At 44.4% G+C, this 17,081-nt stretch overlaps 1 protein-coding gene across 2 annotated transcripts in view; it reads left to right on the top strand.

Moving 5' to 3' along the window:
* The first annotated feature begins 2,198 nt into the window (after positions 1–2,198).
* Positions 2,199–17,081, top strand: part of LNX1 (ligand of numb-protein X 1) — a 123,085-nt gene continuing 108,202 nt past the window's right edge. The window contains exons 1-2 of one of the 2 annotated variants that reach the window (XM_060654999.2): positions 2,199–2,253; positions 3,176–3,303. The gene's annotated coding sequence lies outside the window, so the exon portion shown is untranslated. Of the gene's footprint in view, positions 2,254–3,138; positions 3,304–17,081 lie in introns of those variants that run through there. The other variant, XM_081795513.1, reaches the window with a different exon arrangement.

Raw genomic sequence — 17,081 nt, 5'->3', positions numbered from 1 at the left:
TTGATTTGACAGGCTTCGAAAAGATGATTTCATACTTCAAAAGTACGATTTCATGGATTTCCTGGTGCGTTTCGCATAACTGTATGTAGAAATACATGCACGTGTGTATATGTTCTATGCGTATATACTGTACGTATAAACCAGATTAGTAATTCATCTGTAACTGAAGACACTCCTTCCCAGAAACTACACTCCCCCAGGGCTACTTCCACAAGATACTTCCTTCTGAATAGGGAACGGGTGAGAAGCTTCATTAGTGTCCACGAAGTTGCCCCATGAGCATGAAATTAGAAACTTTCCTCCCCTTCTTTCCGCTGGTTAAAACTGCTCTGGGCCTGCTGCTTGCAGGCTGGTCCGTCCTTAAGTAACTTCTCAGCCTTTCTATATGCCTGGGTTTCCCCAGCTTTAAATGCACATAGCACCTAACTTAAAGGGTTGTTGTAAAAAAAATACTTAGAACAGTAAGTAGCACCCGCTAAGTGCCTATTCAATGTTAGTTTCTTACGTTTCTGATTTATATCTTTTCCACAACACTTTAGAAATGTCATTTCCTGAATAATGCAACGACAGCCCCAATGGAATAATGAAACCCATATTGATTTTTTTTTTTGTAACCGTGAGAGATTATTCTAAATCCAGGAGTACCAAGATGCCTCTTACTTGGGATGGCTAATTGTGTGAAATTCATCTACTTTTGTCTCTTTCTCTTCGTGTATACACCATACTAGGGTGTGAACTCCACTCCTGCTTCAACTCTTGTTCTTAATGTTTATTCATCAGGCCATATATGTAGATGGCCGAGTGTATGTGACTATAGCAAGGGAAGCCCCATAGCCTGGGAGCCTTTGGATAAAGCTTTGTGCCTGATCACTTCCTACCAATTCTTTTCCCCTGCAACTCCCCCACCAAAACCAAAACAAAACAAACAAACAAAAAAAACTGTGATTCTGCCCTCCGAGGACAGATTTGGTGGCCCTAGAAAAAAAAGGTGAGGCATGACTGACACACAGGAAAGGCAGGTAGCTTCAAGACTGCCAGAGGCTCGGCCTTCTAGATGACTCATGGGGTTGGCCACTCGCCCTGCCCTTCTCAGGGACAAGGGGACACCCTGTCAAAGTGAAGGAGAAGTCTTTCTTTTGTTGTTTCTCAGTTGAGTCTCAGCTGGCGGACCAGGTCTTTTCCTGAAAGACCTAAGTGGCAGAAAAGTGTTTGCAGAGTTGTTTTGTTGTTAATACGACAGGGGAGGCCACGCCTACCTTAGTTTCTATTGGATAAAAATGTGAGTGGGGATTTTTTTTTTTTTTTTTTTTTTTTTTTTTTTTTTTTTTAAGGCTTTTCATTCTCTTCAAAGCGCACCCAGCTCCCAGGTGGGGAAGGTGTAACACAGCAGTCTGGGATGGCTGGGGGAGGGTGGCCAGGGAAGTATCCAGAGTCTGCTCTGTACCTCAGGCACTTAACTAGAATTTCTCCTCCTTCCCTGGCTGATCCTTTTACAAGGTATTGAATGACCGGCTGCGCTCAGTTAAAGTGGAGGCCAAGAGAGCAGAATCAAGACCTCCTTCCCTCCCTCCTCCCTCCTCCCCCTCTCCTCGATTCCTCTTCCTCCACCCCTCCCCCAGTCAGGACGCCAACCTACCCATCACAGGACCTACCGAAACCCGCTAAAGTAGTCCAATGTTAGAATGTGTGGAACCAAAGCGTTTCCAGTATCAGAAGAGAGACACAGAATGGGGGGGGGGGGCAGGGAGGGATAGGAATTTCAACACTTTTTTCTTAAGGGGTGGGGGGAGGAGGAAATGTCTCTGCCATCTCTTGGAGTGAGAATGGACAGTATCCCCAGGTAGCACTCCAGAGAGTGAATACATTGTTGAGAGATGCTGGATGGGGACCACAGACATATAGGACGTTTAAATACAATGAAGGGAGTTGTTTACAATCTTCTGGAAGATGCCAAAGCGTTTAACAGTCAGTCCTAATAGCTCCCAGCTGCGGCTGTGGTGCTGGCGGAGCTGAGCTGTGGAGTTACTATCTTTTCCTGCTGGAAAAACTGAAGCAACACAGCGACTTGCCCAGGGTCACACACCAGGCTTGGGACAGAAATAATCCTGACTCCTTCTTCCTGGCTGTAACCGGCAGACAAAGCCACCTTATTACTGTACTATCATTCAAATCTGAATCATTTAAATTGTTCCTAATTGCAGGCCTACAAGTGAAGTGTCAACTCCATGTGACTAAGACGCCAGGCAAGCCGAGGTAGGAATGACCTTGAAGTTTTACAAACTCCTGAATAAGGGCTTAAAACGCTGCCCTCCCACTGGGGCGGGGGTAGGGAAAAAGCATTTGAAAACGTGACCTTGAAAATGCCAACAAATATCATATTAAGATTTTTTTTGAATTTGAAGGGATGCCTGGGTGGCTCAGTCAATTAAGTGTCCCAACTTCGGTTCTGGTCATGATCTCATCATTCGTGAGTTTGAGCCCAGCGTCGGGCTCTGTCCCGACAGCCAGAGCCTGGAGCCTGCTTCGGATTCTGTGTCTCCCTCTCTCTGCCCCTTCTCCGCTTGCACTCTGTGTGTGTGTGTGTGTGTGTGTGTGTGTCTCTCTCTCTCTCTCTCTCTCTCGAAAATAAAGTGACATTTAAAAAATTTTTAAAAAGATGTATTTGGAGAGTCACCTCCAATTTTTTTAAAATTAGAACACAGAAACACGTGGGATTCAAATGGATGCCATTCAAAAAGGCATTTGAGGGTGACTCTCAAATATTTTCCAAAAAGTCAGTCTTCACACTCTTCTTTTTATGCCCACGAATTTACTGTCTTGATTTGGTGGTTCAGTGTCTTTTTTAAGTCTTTTAGGGACAGCTACTTGGGACGGGGTGGGAGGAGGGGGCCGAGGAAACAACCAGGCTTTTAAGTTCCAATCTGTCCACGGGGCTGGACACGTGCCGTGCTCAGGAAAGAAAGTAAATTCCAACCGGCAAATTGCTCTAACTGATTCATTTGTCCGAACCGAGACGCCACCTACCTGCTCACAGGTATTCAGGTAAATGACAGGTGGGCGGGACCTATTGACTGTTTCAGTAGCTAAGGTCCCAGCAATGTTTTATCTGTGAGGCTCCCTGTGATGTCACACATTTCCTGCTCTCAACCAACCAATGCCTTCCTCCTTCCTTTAGGCACCTGTACGCTGAGGTTGAGCCTGGTCACTGCTCAGGCAGCCCCACGAGCTGCTGGATTCACCCACAAGGCATGGAAACTTTGGGGCTGCTGCTGCTTTGAGAGCCCCAGACACACACTTGAAAAGGTGAGTTGAAACTCTCCATTTTTCTCCTTTGACGTTCAGCCCCATGGCCCCTGAGGGGTCTGAATGAGGAATTTGAATGAAAAAAATACATAAGCTGAATGGCTTAGCTCTGAGTTTGTCCCACAGGGAGAAGCCCTTTTGAGAGGGAAGAGCAGAGAGATGCCTTTGACATTTTGGTTGCACAGGAAAATTCTCCCAGGCCAGATATTTAATCCTTTTTGTTTCTCTTAATCATTAAGCCAGCCTCTGCTTGTCTGGGAAGTTGATCTGATTTTTTTTTTTTTTTTTTTAAACCCTGCAGTGGAGACTTTTTTGAAACTGAACTCAAAGGTTCAGACCTGTCCGGCCCGTTTAATGGGGGTTGGGAGGCCAGTGCCGACTGAATTCACGGTTGCCTTATTTTTGCCTTACTTTCTGCATTTGTCTCCCCAGAGGTAATTTCCATCTGAACCTAACATGTCCCCCCCACCACCAGAAGTCTGTTTCTCAGGTGAATCTTGCTGCCCCCCTCAGAAGCCCTGGACTCCTTTTCCTCCCTCTTTCTTCTCTAAAAACTTCTTCTGTTTTCTTTGTTCTTTGTTGACGCTCTTAAAATCCACTTTGCAGTCTGGATTAGAATTGTTTACATCCAGACCTGGCCTGGCTGCCTGCTGACCTTTGATTTAAAGAAAAGATCATTTCCTCAGTGCTTACAAGAATGTAACTTCAGGTCTGATCTTTAATTGTTGTTGTTGGTTTTTTTTAATCCTTCCACTTTTTTCCCCCTTTAACAGCAAATCTTTATTTAATATTTTTAATAGCAAATATATGGAGGAGATTGTTCTCCCTGGGACCTGACCTTTTTTTTTTTTTTTTTTTTTGAAGTAATTTTACTCCTAGGATCCATTTTTGTTTTCTTACTCCTGATCCCACAGCCTATACTCCTTCTGTTCTTGACAGCCCAAGAGCCCCACTCTACATCCAGCAGAGAAAGGAAAATACATCCCGTTTTCCTGCTGAGCTGAGCTGGAAAACATGGAGGGGAGAAATCAGCCTGTGAAGGGACCTTTCATTCTGGATTCCTTCATGGCTGCTTTTCTGAGATTTCAGTCAGCCAGTACCTTTGCAAAGGAATAGCCTGTTAGGGGTTATGCTCATATTCACCCCCCCGAAATTCAAAGTGCATGTCAATTCTCCAGAAGTCGAAATTGAAACAAGCTGAGAAGAGTTTTGTCGGACCGCTGCTTCTCACTACTGACATTCTGCCCTGGCCTTGTTGCCACTTTCTCGCTTATTCGGTGGAGGCTTGTACTGTTCTTGAACTGACCTTCGTGGGTTCTTTTCCCGAGTGGTATGTCTGGATGGTGGTACCTTACCCGTGTGTTTTCTCACTTGATTCGGAGCTTTGTCAGCAGAGGACAGAAAAAGAGCTCTCAGGTCCTGAATCTTCTGGAACAAAATATGTCTTTAACGTCAGAAACCTCTCCACGAGACGCGTTCCTTCTGGATTACCATGGTCTGTTAGATCTTTGCACCGTAATTTATGATTAAGTACCCCATTTCATCGCTACATGTCAGGGTCTCTGGCTACTAAAGGAACAAAGCTGTGGGTGCCATGCCCCCAGATATAAGAAAGGAAAGAAATTACAGAGGCTGGAATTCAGAGTCAGGTTATCTAGACTGCAGTTGGCCTCTTGGATAATTTGTGCACAAATATTGTCCGAAGGGATCAACGCCCCACGGTGGCTCCCTACATGTGGTAACTTCATCTCTTGGTTCAAGTGGCAATAAGACCTGTCTGGAAAACATACGGTGTCTCTCCACTTACATCCTTGAGCAAGTGACTTAGCCGCTCAGGCCCTCAAGTGTCTTCATCTGTAAAACAGGAGCTAATCCCTGTGATACGAAGTGATGGTGAGAAGTAGTTGAGGTAACAGAGAGAGAGGGTCATGTGGCCAGTGTCTAGGGCCACGTGGGTGCCAAACAAAGGCAAGATCCGCTCTTGAAGGCATTCTCCTGGGTGCTTGGCAGAGATAGTCTGACCCTAGCAAGATAAGAGATCTTCCCTGGCTGCCATCGTTAGAAACTCTGATGGTTCTTGTAATGGTTATTAATTGTACATAATTAACTCCAACGTTAACAGTTCAGAGAAAGAAAACAGGCAGGAGGCAGGAGGACACTACTTCAACCATGTCATACAAGCTGGGGCAATCTGGCCTCTGCCAGCTCCCAGACATGCTTAGGAGCCAGCGGCGGCAGCTGTTCCTCCGGCCTTTCCCGCCTCAAAGCTGTCGCTGCACCACAGACCCAGCAAACGTGGTTCTCCGCAGGCCTGCGGGGGACATGTCCTGTTGTCGTTTGCTGTAATCTGACTTGGCAGGCAGCCCTTTCTGCTTTCCACTGTGCTCTCTCCAGGGCAGACTGGGTGCTTGGTTTCCTCCAATCTTGCTGATAAACACCCTGTGCCGCTGTGCCTCGCCCCCCCCCCCCCCCGGGGCGGGGGAGGGGGGTGTGGGGGCCGGGGCGGCCAGAGGAAGGAGGAAACCCGTTTCAAGCCTGCACTGTCCTGGGGAAGGGGGCTTGGGGATCCCTTGGATATGATTGCCTCACTAATGGATTATCCTGTACCCTTCGATGACCTTGAGTCATTGCCTAAGAGGCTCCTGGGCCTTCTCTAGATCTCACCCTATCCTGAAAAGCTAAGGCAGGTTTTCATCATTCACGAGCAAGGTAACCGCCTAGTGGATGGAGGACAGGGGTTCATAACCTTGACCTTACTACTGGTGTGATTCGGAGATCCTGGGGGAAAGCCTCAACTTCCCTGCCCATCAGTTTCCTTGTTTACCTTTCCCCAAAAAGGGACGCTAACATGGTATACCTCACGAGCGGCCGGGTCCTCTAGCAGAAGCTAGGGGGGCAGCATACCTCGGTAAATCAGACTGACTGCAGGGGAGTGGGTGATGCCTCACCGGGAAATGCTCCTCTTGGGTAGTTCTTGGTGGAGCAGGGCTACTGCTTTAGAATAGTGGTTTGGCCTCTGCCATCAGGTTGCCTGGGTTCAAAACCCAGCTCTACCTTATACTAGCCGGCTGGGGGTGGGGGGGGGCTGGGACGGGTTATTTAACCCCGCTTTACCTCAGCTGGAAAATAGGCTTCTTATGAAGAAGAAACAACTGAAATGTGTAAACTCTTGGAATTCTACCTGCACAATGTGAGCTATTGCTAGTAGTGGGTTTTTTTTTTTTAATTTTTTCAGTTTATTTATTTATTTTGAGAGAAAGAGAAGAAAGGGAGAGAGAAGGAGTGACAGAGAGAATGCCAAGCAGACTGCACTGTCAGCCCAGGGCCCAAGGCAGAACTCAAGTTCATGAACTGTGAGATCATGACCTGAGCCAAAATCAAGAGTTGGACGCTTAATGGACTGAGCCACCCAGACAACCCCCTCCCCTGAATACTGTTTTTTAAAAGGAAAGTAGAATCAGATCTGGGTTCGAGGCCTGGTTCCACCAAGTAATTACTAGGCACTCAGTACCTCTTTGTCTTATGTACCAAACCCCATGCTATTGTGAAGAATAACTGACATGGTTTCGTGTAAAATGCCTGATGTATAATATAGCAGATGCCCAATAAATGGTAACTCTTGTTCTATTATTATAGGCATATATCTCTTGTTATATTATACACAGGCATATATCTCTTGTTATATTATATACAGGCCTATATCTCTTGTTATATTATACACAGGCATATATCTCTTGTTATACACAGGCATATATCTCTTGTTATATTATATACAAGCCTATATCTCTTGTTATACACGGGCATATATCTCTTGTTATATGCAGGCCTATATCTCTTGTTATACACGGGCATATATCTCTTGTTATATTATATACAGGCCTATATCTCTTGTTATATTATACACAGGCATATATCTCTTGTTATACACAGGCATATATCTCTTGTTATATTATATACAGGCCTATATCTCTTGTTATACACGGGCATATATCTCTTGTTATATACAGGCCTATATCTCTTGTTATACACGGGCATATATCTCTTGTTATATTATATACAGGCCTATATCTCTTGTTATACACGAGCATATATCTCTTGTTATATGATACACAGGCATATCTCTCTTGTTATATTATACACAGGCATATATCTCTTGTTATATGATACACAGGCATACTTAGCTTTATTGCATTTTGCAGATATTGCATTTTTTACAAATTACAGGGTCGTGGCAAGCCTCCCTCCAGCAAGTTTTTCGGTGCCGTTTTTCCAACAGCATTTATTCCCTTCATGTTGCTGTGTCACATTTTGGTAATTCTCACAGTATTTCAGACTTTTCATCACTATCGGATTTGTTATGGTGATCTGTGATCAATGATTACGACTCACTGGAAGCTCAGATGACAGCATTATTTAGCAGTAAAGTTTTTTATTTTGAGAGAGAGAGGGAGAGCACAGGTGCATGCAAGCGTGAGTGGGGGAGGGGCAGAGAGAAAGGGAGAGAGAATACGGAGCAGGCTCCACAATGTCAGTGCAGAGCCCCACGCGGGGCTCGATCCCACAAACCGTGAGATCACGACCTGAGCAGAAATCAAGAGTCAGAAGCTTAACTGACTGAGCCACCCAGGAGCCCCTAGCAATAAAGTATTTTTAAATTAAGGTATATACATCATTTTTTTTTTTTTAGACATAATGCTATTGCACACTTAATAGACTGTGGTGTAGTGCAAACATAACTCCTATATGCACTGGGAAACCAAAAAATTCATTTGACTCGCTTTATTACAATATTTGCTTTATTGCGATACTCGCTTTTTTGTGGTGGTCTGGAACGGAACCCACACTGTCTCCGAGGTGTGCCCGTGTGGAAAACAATTATTATGTTGACTAAAGTTAGACTTCTTGGGTCGTGCTACAGTTTGGACATAATAATGTTGGAAACAGTAGTAAGTTGAGGGCCAAAGGCTCTTTGAGAAAAACAGATTTCCCGAAAGCCCCCTCCCTCCCCGAAGGTTTGGAAAGAAAACCTGTTAACAAAGATTATCTTGTTTATCTTGGAGCTCCAGGGTAGGGTGGCTGCCCGTTGAAATGCCTGGTCTTTTGCAGACCTGTGGCAGTAGGACTCTGTGAGGTAAATAAACAATGGATTCTCCTGGAGCAGTGATTCCTAGCTTCCTGGCCTCCGGTGTCTCCCTACTGGATGTGAATTCCTCACTTGGAGTGCAGAAAATAGGGTCTGCTGGGATTCTGACTTCTTGAAAGGCCATGTAAAATGCCTGCCAAGAGAGCACGTACAAGGGAGGCTCTGAAATGTGTCTGCCTCATCACGTCAGTATTCATGGAGCTCATCTATTCATGGATCTCCTGGTGATGACACAGAACTATGCCTGATATTTACGTGCTGGCATCGTGTAGACTCACTTTTATGTGGGTGGCATATTTATGGTCCTCTGACAGTGCCTCTAAACTATCAAGGGCTTTTCAAAACTATCTGGAAGGAAGACCACATCTCTCTTCCTGGGTTAATGGGATTTAGCTATCTGCTCTCCCCTGGGACTAAGGGTCAACATGAAAACCATGCAAGTTGGTAAGTATAAAAAGTGCACTTAGCTGAAATCAGAAACAGAAAATGTTGGTCGCCTCCTGTGAACCTCTTACATTCACCATTTCCTCTAATCTCATTTTGTTCCTAGTGAACAATGACACCATAGTGACCTATTGCTTAGTTATCTGGAGACACACAGCTCATCAATATAAGAAAGAATTTTCTTAAGAATTAGAGCTGTCCAAAAATCCAGGAGGTTGCCTTTTGGGGTACTGAGATCTCCGTCACTGATGGTGATCGTTTTTTGGTGCATTTGTTTACTTGGCATATTTATATGTGCCTGGTGTGTGTTGCTAAAAGAATGAATGAATACCAGAGAGAATTCGTGTTTCTTCAGCAGATCCTATATTCATCTCTAAAGTGAAGGTTATCGTTGATCTCGTAGCATTACTCCAACAATTAAGTGAGAAAATACATGTAAAGCACCCAGCACAGTATCTTGCATCTAGTGAACTACTCATTACGTAGTAATAATGATTATGTTGAATTTTCTACCGTATTCTAAAAAGGAGGCGGAAGAAGCGAATCCTGCTTCAGGTAGGGAGTAGACAAGATGGCCTCCAGATTTGAGATTTGTAGTTTTTATGAGAATCCCTTCATTTCTATCCTTTTCATCCCTGATCTTCTTCCTCTGCCTTTCTAAAAGAAAGGCGCTTGCTCGTGGGAGCCATGCTCTTTGACATAGTAGGTTAACCAGTACACTTTTAACCGTGGCAGTAGGTACTGTCCCAGTTAACCAGGGATGTTGTTGTTGTTGTTGTTGTTATTGTTCTGTTTTGTTTTTTACATCATTCATTTGTGCCTTGGAATGTGTGAATTCAAATTCCACCATGATTTTCCAGTGACTCTTATTTGCTTCTTATGTTTGATGCGTTTGTCACAGGCACACAAAAGACTTCACCAACAGCAGAATGGAAACTCTCCAAGAATTTTCTTTAATAGCCTCTTGGCACAGCGCATGGCAACAGCACTGCATGATGGTGAGGTGGAAACATGCCATTGCTATCTGGGAGATGATTTGCATAGCTGGCTTATGACTGCGTTTGTCAGTCACGTGGCCTTTTTTGACTAGAACGCTGCACGTTTTGGCTCCTGCGTTAATACATGAGTCACCTCGTGTTTTCAAACTCCTCATTAAGTATTGTTGTTATGTGTGTACTATGTTTTCTACAACACACACAAACTCAGCTATTCCATCTGTAGTCTTGGGGCCCTGGCAAATTTGGTGTAATTGTCATCGCAGAAGACATCAGTATTCCAGCTTAGTAGTGGATTGAAAGAAGTTATTACATTTTTATACTAGGGCAGAACTGCCATCCCTAAGCACAGAGCGGTCTAGGGGCGCCCGGGTGGCTCAGTCAGTTGAGCATCTGACTTCAGCTCAGGTCATGATCTCACGTTTCGTGAGTTCGAGCCCCGCGATGGGCTCAGTGCTGACAGCTCAGAGCCTGGAGCCTGCTTCAGATTCTGTGTCTCCCTCTCCCTCTGCCCCTCCCCTGATCTCACTCTGTCTCTCTCTCTCTCAATAATAAATAAACGTTAAGAAAAAAGAAAAAAGAATGGAGCAGTCTAAATGGCTGCCATCCCAGCCTATTTTCCATTTCCTTAAGCTACGGAGAGAAGTGTTGGTGTGGATCTTTGGGGATATTTCCCTCAGTCCTGGGAGAATGCCCCTAGAAATACATAGCCTTCTGGGTTACTTTCCCAAGGCTGCTGTAACAAATCACCATAAACCCGGTGGCTTAAAACAACAAAATTTATTCTCTTGCATTTCTGCATTCAGAAGTTTGAAATGAAGGTATTGGCAGAAACTCACTTCCTCAAAAGGCTTCAGGGAAGAATCCTCCCTTGCTTCTTCCAGCTTCTGGTACCTCCAGGCATTCCAAGGCCTGTGGCTGCATAACCGTGATCTCTGCCTCTGTCTTCCTATCACCGTCTCCTGTGTGTGTTCTCTTCATCTGTGTCTTATGAAGACACTTGTCATAGGATTTAAGGTAATTTAGATAATCCAGGATGATCTCATCTCAAGGTTCTTAACTTAATGACATCTTCAAAGACCTTTATTTAATTAAAGTCATATTCAAAGCTTTTGCAGGTTAGGACAGGGCCATATCTTTTGGGGGGGGAGCCATCATTCTACCTGCTATACCCCCTAACTGGCACTTACATATGCAGGCTCCTCCCACTACTCATGGAGTGATTCCCTGTCTGTGTGGAGGCTGAAATATTGGTCATTAAATAGGTAAGGAGAGTTAGAATTGACACCACTTACCACCATTTATTTCTACGTTCAAGGCACAGTAGTGTTTTATGTTTTAAAGACCTATTGAGTGTTTTTGGTCAATAGCCTGATGTATCTACAAAAGCAAATCAGCAACGGCTGTCCTCCATTGCTTTTAAAGACAAGTAGTATCCTGGTTAAGAAACAACCGCTCCACTGAACCACTAAACCACAACTGGATAAGTGTCCACTTCCCGCTGTCATGTTTTCAAAGGGACTTTAACAAACTAGCGAGTACCCTGGGCGGACCCTTTACCCTGGGTCGACTCCCCAGGAAGACAACAGAAAGAACCAGAGACAAAAAGAAGAGACAGAAGAGAAACCACCCATCCTCTCTTTAATTCGGGGTGGCTGCCATGTTTAGAGGGAGTGACTGTGATCTGTGTCACACGGCAAGGTCAAGGTAACAAAAGGAAAGCAATCGGCTGTTGGGAAGCTGATGAGCTCCCCATCACTGTAGGTGTTTCAGGCAGAAGCTGGTAGGCCAGCTCACAGCCACGTTGTAAAGAGGATTCGTATACTTGGGGAGAAGCTAAGATTCTTACCCAACTCAAAGTCCTGTGATTTCTTCAAAGGTAATTCTAAAATCTCAGAGACAGATCATCATGTGACCAAACACTGGCGTGTGTATTTCTCTTCCTCGACTGGGGGATTTGCTCACGTTCTTCCCCTACCTTGATTTCTTCCCACTTGTCCATATACCATGAAGCTTTGATGATGTGCCCTGAGGCCCAACTATTCCATGAACTTTCCTGGCCATTCCGGGTCACATTATACTGTTCTCTTGTCTCTTTGTCTCCAAAACTTGTCCCTGGCTACTATTTGGGGGGGATCATACCCCTTGCCATACTCAATATGTTCTTTTTTTGCAGTGCTTTCGAATATTTCTTCTATATGTAAGCTCCATTTTTCTAATTAGACTTACACTCGCTGAGGATAACATTGAATTCCCTATGGTGTAGCAGGATTCTCGCACAGAGAGTCGGGACGCTGAGGCTTTTCTTTCCAGGAAACAACTTTATTCCTGCCGGCACCGCTCCGTTGGGTTCGTGCCCGAAGAACTGAGCCCTGAACGCCACATGGCATAGTTTTTTATATATTTTCTGTTTCTTTGTCTCCCATAATGGTAACATACAAACATGTAGTCTGATTAACTGGTCGCATGACACAGGGTCCTGAGGGATGTTGTCACGTACGTGTATAACCAGGTGGCCTTGAGGTGTTTTTTCCTTTTGCTTTCCTTAGGGAGGGGAACCCTACCACAGTGGGAGCTCCCCCAGAATCTAAGACAAATGCCAGGCATATAATAGGTGATCAACGAACATACATAGAATTGAAAAACAGCAGAAACAATGGTGAGAATTCAAATATCTTCCTTCACCTTGTCTTTCACTCTGTAAAACTTGGTTATCTGTTTTAATTTTTTTTTTTTTAACGTTTATTTATTTTTGACACAGAGAGAGACAGAGCATGAACGGGGGAGGGTCAGAGAGAGGGAGACACAGAATTGAAACAGGCTCCAGGCTCTGAGCTGTCAGCACAGAGCCCGATGCGGGGCTCAAACTCACAGACCGCGAGATCGTGACCTGAGCCGAAGTCGGACGCCCAACCGACTGAGCCACCCAGGCGCCCCATGGTTATCTGTTTTAAAAAAAATCCCGAATATGTTTTTCAGCCTTGGGTGGAAGAATGTCAGCTTGCTTCCCCACATTTCTCCTCTGAAATTATCTCTTCCCAGGATCCTATGGCGCTTCTTTGCATGAACAGAACCCTTGGTTAACACAAAATACTCTGCCTTCATTTTTGTTGTTGGCAGGGGTCAGCTCCATCTCACCATGTTGATAGACCAGACCAGGAAACGAAAGGACATCTTTTCTGGGACAGAGTTCTTACAAAGAAACCCAAGTATGAAAGGGGTGCCATGACACCCAGGGGAAGAGCAGTAAATCTTTAGTCAAGGGAGACAAAGCTCTTCTCCAACCAGCTTGTAAAAATCTTCCCTGGGCTTCTAGAACTTGTATCTGATTGGCTAGCCACTTGGGACGCTTTTCACTTAACTGCTTTTCTTGTTCTTCCCACTTCCTGACTATCTACATTCTCAGTCATTGACTCCAGACATGGTCTCCTTTTAGTTCAATTCTCCTTTAATTTCCTGAAGATATTTCGACCTCTTTAAAGACCACTTTATATATTTGTCCTTTCTAGTGGTGGCAACACTATGCAGGCAAGTATCTTTCAGTGATCCAATTAATGAATTGCTTGCTCCCTCTTGGGGATCGTTGATTTAGATATTAAGTAGATTCAGAACCAACCCTGACCTTTGCAACAGTCCATAAGCACCTGCCTTCTTTGTGTTCTCTCTCCTTTTCCTCTGCAAGGTATATGACTCCCCTGCCTCCTCAGCCCCCACTTCAAACCCTCGTAAGTTAAAAGACAGTTTTTATTTCATGTGTGACCGTTTTAATTCAGGTCACTAAAGCACTTAATGCCTCCCTATTACTGATGTGTCTGTAAGCTAAGGAATAGCCCACGGAGCATTCGTCCATCCTCTTAGTTCACAGTTGGTATTTATAAAAAAATTGATGGCACGTTATTGCTATCTCCAAGTTGCACACAGTTTATCTATAAAGTGTAATTATAAATGTACTTTGTTTAATAGACAAAGAGCTTGCCCTAACTTTGACAATTGCTTTCCCTCCAATAATCTAATTTAGGAGTTCCAGCCAGTGCCAGGGCAATGGTTAGACAAATACGCCCACAGATAATTGTTTAGAAAGAGAATGAGGCCATCGACGTGAAGAATTTACCAGCACTATTCCATTTGATTCCCACATGAGTTTATTTCTGGTGTCCACAGTCCAGGATGAGGTTCCTGAATGACTGTGATCTCTGTGCTGAGGTGTGGCCTCAGTGACCAGTGTGAACCAAGTTCTGAACCAGCCTGCATAGCTTCATCCAAATTGCAAAGCATCATCAACGATGAAACACCTTCAGCTCAGTTTCTAGAACCTAAAAGTTACTTCAGAAATCATCTGGTATAGGGGTTCTCAGTCCTTATGTGTTTTTTTTTTTTAATTTTTATTTATTTTGAGAGAGAGAGCGAGAGCGTGCGTGAGCGGGGGAGGGGCACAGAAAGAGGGAGACACAGAATCTGAAGCAGTCTCCAGGCTCTGAGCTGTCGGCACAGAGCCCAACGTGGGGCTCGAACTCGGGAACAGTGAGATCATGACCTAGGCCAAAGTCAGATGCTTAACCAACCAAGCCCCCCAGGCGCCCCCTCAGTCTTTATGTGTTTGTGTAAAACATTAGGGTTGGGGAAAGGGATTAGGAGATTTTGAAAAAAAACATGAAATAAGCCAGCAAAAATTAGGAAGCAAACACAGCGAGGGTAGGGCAGAGCCCCACGCTGTTTACATAGTGGTGGTGGCCTTGCTGGAGAGAATGTTTGTGTCACTTGACTGATAGGCACTCAAAACAGTGCTCTTTCGGGATCCAGTCATCCAGTGATCATTTTGGGGCCTGGCTTCAGATTACACTTTTTTCTTCTTGTTTGAAATCTTCCTCCTTTGTATGAACCCTCAGTGACTGCTCAGCTAACGGTGCCAGGTGACTAGGACACCACCTCAGACACTTTTCCTTTTCTGGTACTTGTGCACCAGAAGTTCTTTTCGCTTTTCTTTTCTCTTTTCTTTTCTTTTCTTTTCTCTCTTCTCTTCTCTTTCCTTTCTTCTTTCTTCCTTCCTTTCTTCTTCCTTCCTTCCTTCCTTCCTTCCTTCCTTCCTTCCTTCCTTTCTTTCTTTCCTTTCTGAGGATCATCCAGAGCTTTAGGACTTTCAGTTCATCTCATGGCTCTCCCATTGGCTGCCCGTGGCCTGTCGCTTTTTTAACTTTTTCATTTATTACTGAATATCAGTGACAGTTAATCGATGTTGTGTTCTGGATGGGAAAAAAAAATTGTCTCCGATTTGCCATTTGTTTAAATGGTTTCCATGTCTCTTTTCTCATGTTCATTTTGTCAGTACATTCTAGATCACCATTTATCAAAATATAGGAATGCTTATAAACAAATGGGAGACTCCCAAACCTCAAATACCACTCATTCTTGGGATTGGGTTATACACTGAGGATTCCAATACCAAACTGTTTAGCCACGGAGGAATTTCTGTTTATATAAATCCACCTAATACCACTAAATATCTTTGCATTTTCTAAACTGTGTCCCTAGCTGCTACTTTTATACTTTATTACCCTGGATTTTTTTTTTTTTTTTCCTTCTCGGTGCTCAAGAATTGCTAATAGCTTTCTCCAGGCCTCAGGGCGGTGTCTCAGTCTTGCAGCAGGGCAGATCAGCAATGACAGCAATGGCCTTCTACTGCCACCAAGAAAGCAGACACAGTCCTAGGCTCTGAGTGCCGTTACTCCATTCCACTATATCCTAGAGTTTGGGGGCTCATTCTACCCATACCTCGTAGGAGGGACACTGAATAATCTGGAAAGTTGCAGAGGATGGTCAGCTTCGCAGAGTATATGGAAACTTGAAGGAATGCCACATAGCCCAAGGCCGCTGGCCCCGGGGGAGGAAAAAGGTGTCATCCAACAATTAAAGGACTTAAGGAATTTGATATATTCTAAGTAGCTCCCGGGATACATCTGGCACCCATGGAGGGGTTGGTGAGTTCTAGAGAGGGATTTTTTTTTCTTTTTAGAGAGGCGAATTTTTGCTCTGTATATGGACTGTCCCCCCTAGTAGTTAGAGCTCTCCAAAGCAGGATGATCTATTTTATAAGGTAATAAAGGCCTGTTTCATTTAGGGAGCTTCTCTCAAGGCTCCCTTTCAACACCAAGAATCTATGGCTCAATGTTTCGTCTTTCTCAAGGTTAAAGTCCCGATGTGGGGCACGCTGCCATGGACTATATGATGAATTCTTTTTGATAATATGAAGTCCCATTACTATTGTTGTAAAAGTGTGACTCATGCAGCCATCCAGGAGAAGCTCTGGAGTCAAGTCTTGTCCTTGGAGTGAGAAGAAACTGTGACATTGTCAGTGCAGCCTGCCAAGGGATATGGTTATCCATTGCCTTTCCAGTGCAGTATATGGTTTATCAAGGTCACCTTGGGTAACCATCTTTTATAAAGCCAGGGTGCATTTAAAGGAGAATTAGCAGAATAGTAGCACACCAGGGACTCCATTGTTCTGGTAGGTTATTTCATGCAGACAATTTTCCGTTTCCAAACAGGTTGTACCCCAAGGGCTGTTCTTAAGACTGTCAGATTTTTAGTGCAGGTGACCGTATACATATGACCTCTAACGACCTTCTTTGCTTGCAGACAGCGCCGACTCACTTTGCTCTGGAATGCATCTCTGTTGTCAGCCACCGAAGTTTTAGAATTTGAAAGTTAGGTCGAAGAACTTCTGTACAAGTGTCGGGCGTGACCACAAAGTGGCGGGGAAAGGAAGCAGGGATTAAGGACAGAGATGGAGATTGAGTTTTCCTGGCACTTCTCACCACTGTGTTGGTAGGCCACCTGTATGTCTAAAAGTCATCTTGGGCCTCTATTGCACCCCAAATCACAGGAAAGACAGAAAAGATGGTTCCTAAGCCACCATAGGGGTCTACTGAGGAAGTGTAAGATTTTCATCCCCACTCCTACCCACCCCCCCATATACACCCAAGGAGGAAATCTACTTCCCTTCTCTTTCTCCAAATTGCAAAAACGCCAGGGCCAGAAGTGCCGAGGGCTGGGACACTCAGTAACAGATGGACTCAGCTAACAAGCCCTCTCGCTGACATTTGGAAGGAAAAATCGTTTACCTTTCAAGCCTTAATGATCTTTGATCATTTCTTCTCAGTTCATGTCTTAAAAACATGATACATCATACAGGTTTATAA

The sequence above is a fragment of the Panthera onca genome, chromosome B1 (assembly GCF_046562875.1).
Source record: "Panthera onca isolate mPanOnc1 chromosome B1, mPanOnc1 haplotype 2, whole genome shotgun sequence".
Taxonomy (NCBI): domain Eukaryota; kingdom Metazoa; phylum Chordata; class Mammalia; order Carnivora; family Felidae; genus Panthera; species Panthera onca.
The sequence above is the reverse complement of the archived record's forward strand: the minus strand, read 5'-3'. Positions and strand labels throughout refer to the sequence as shown.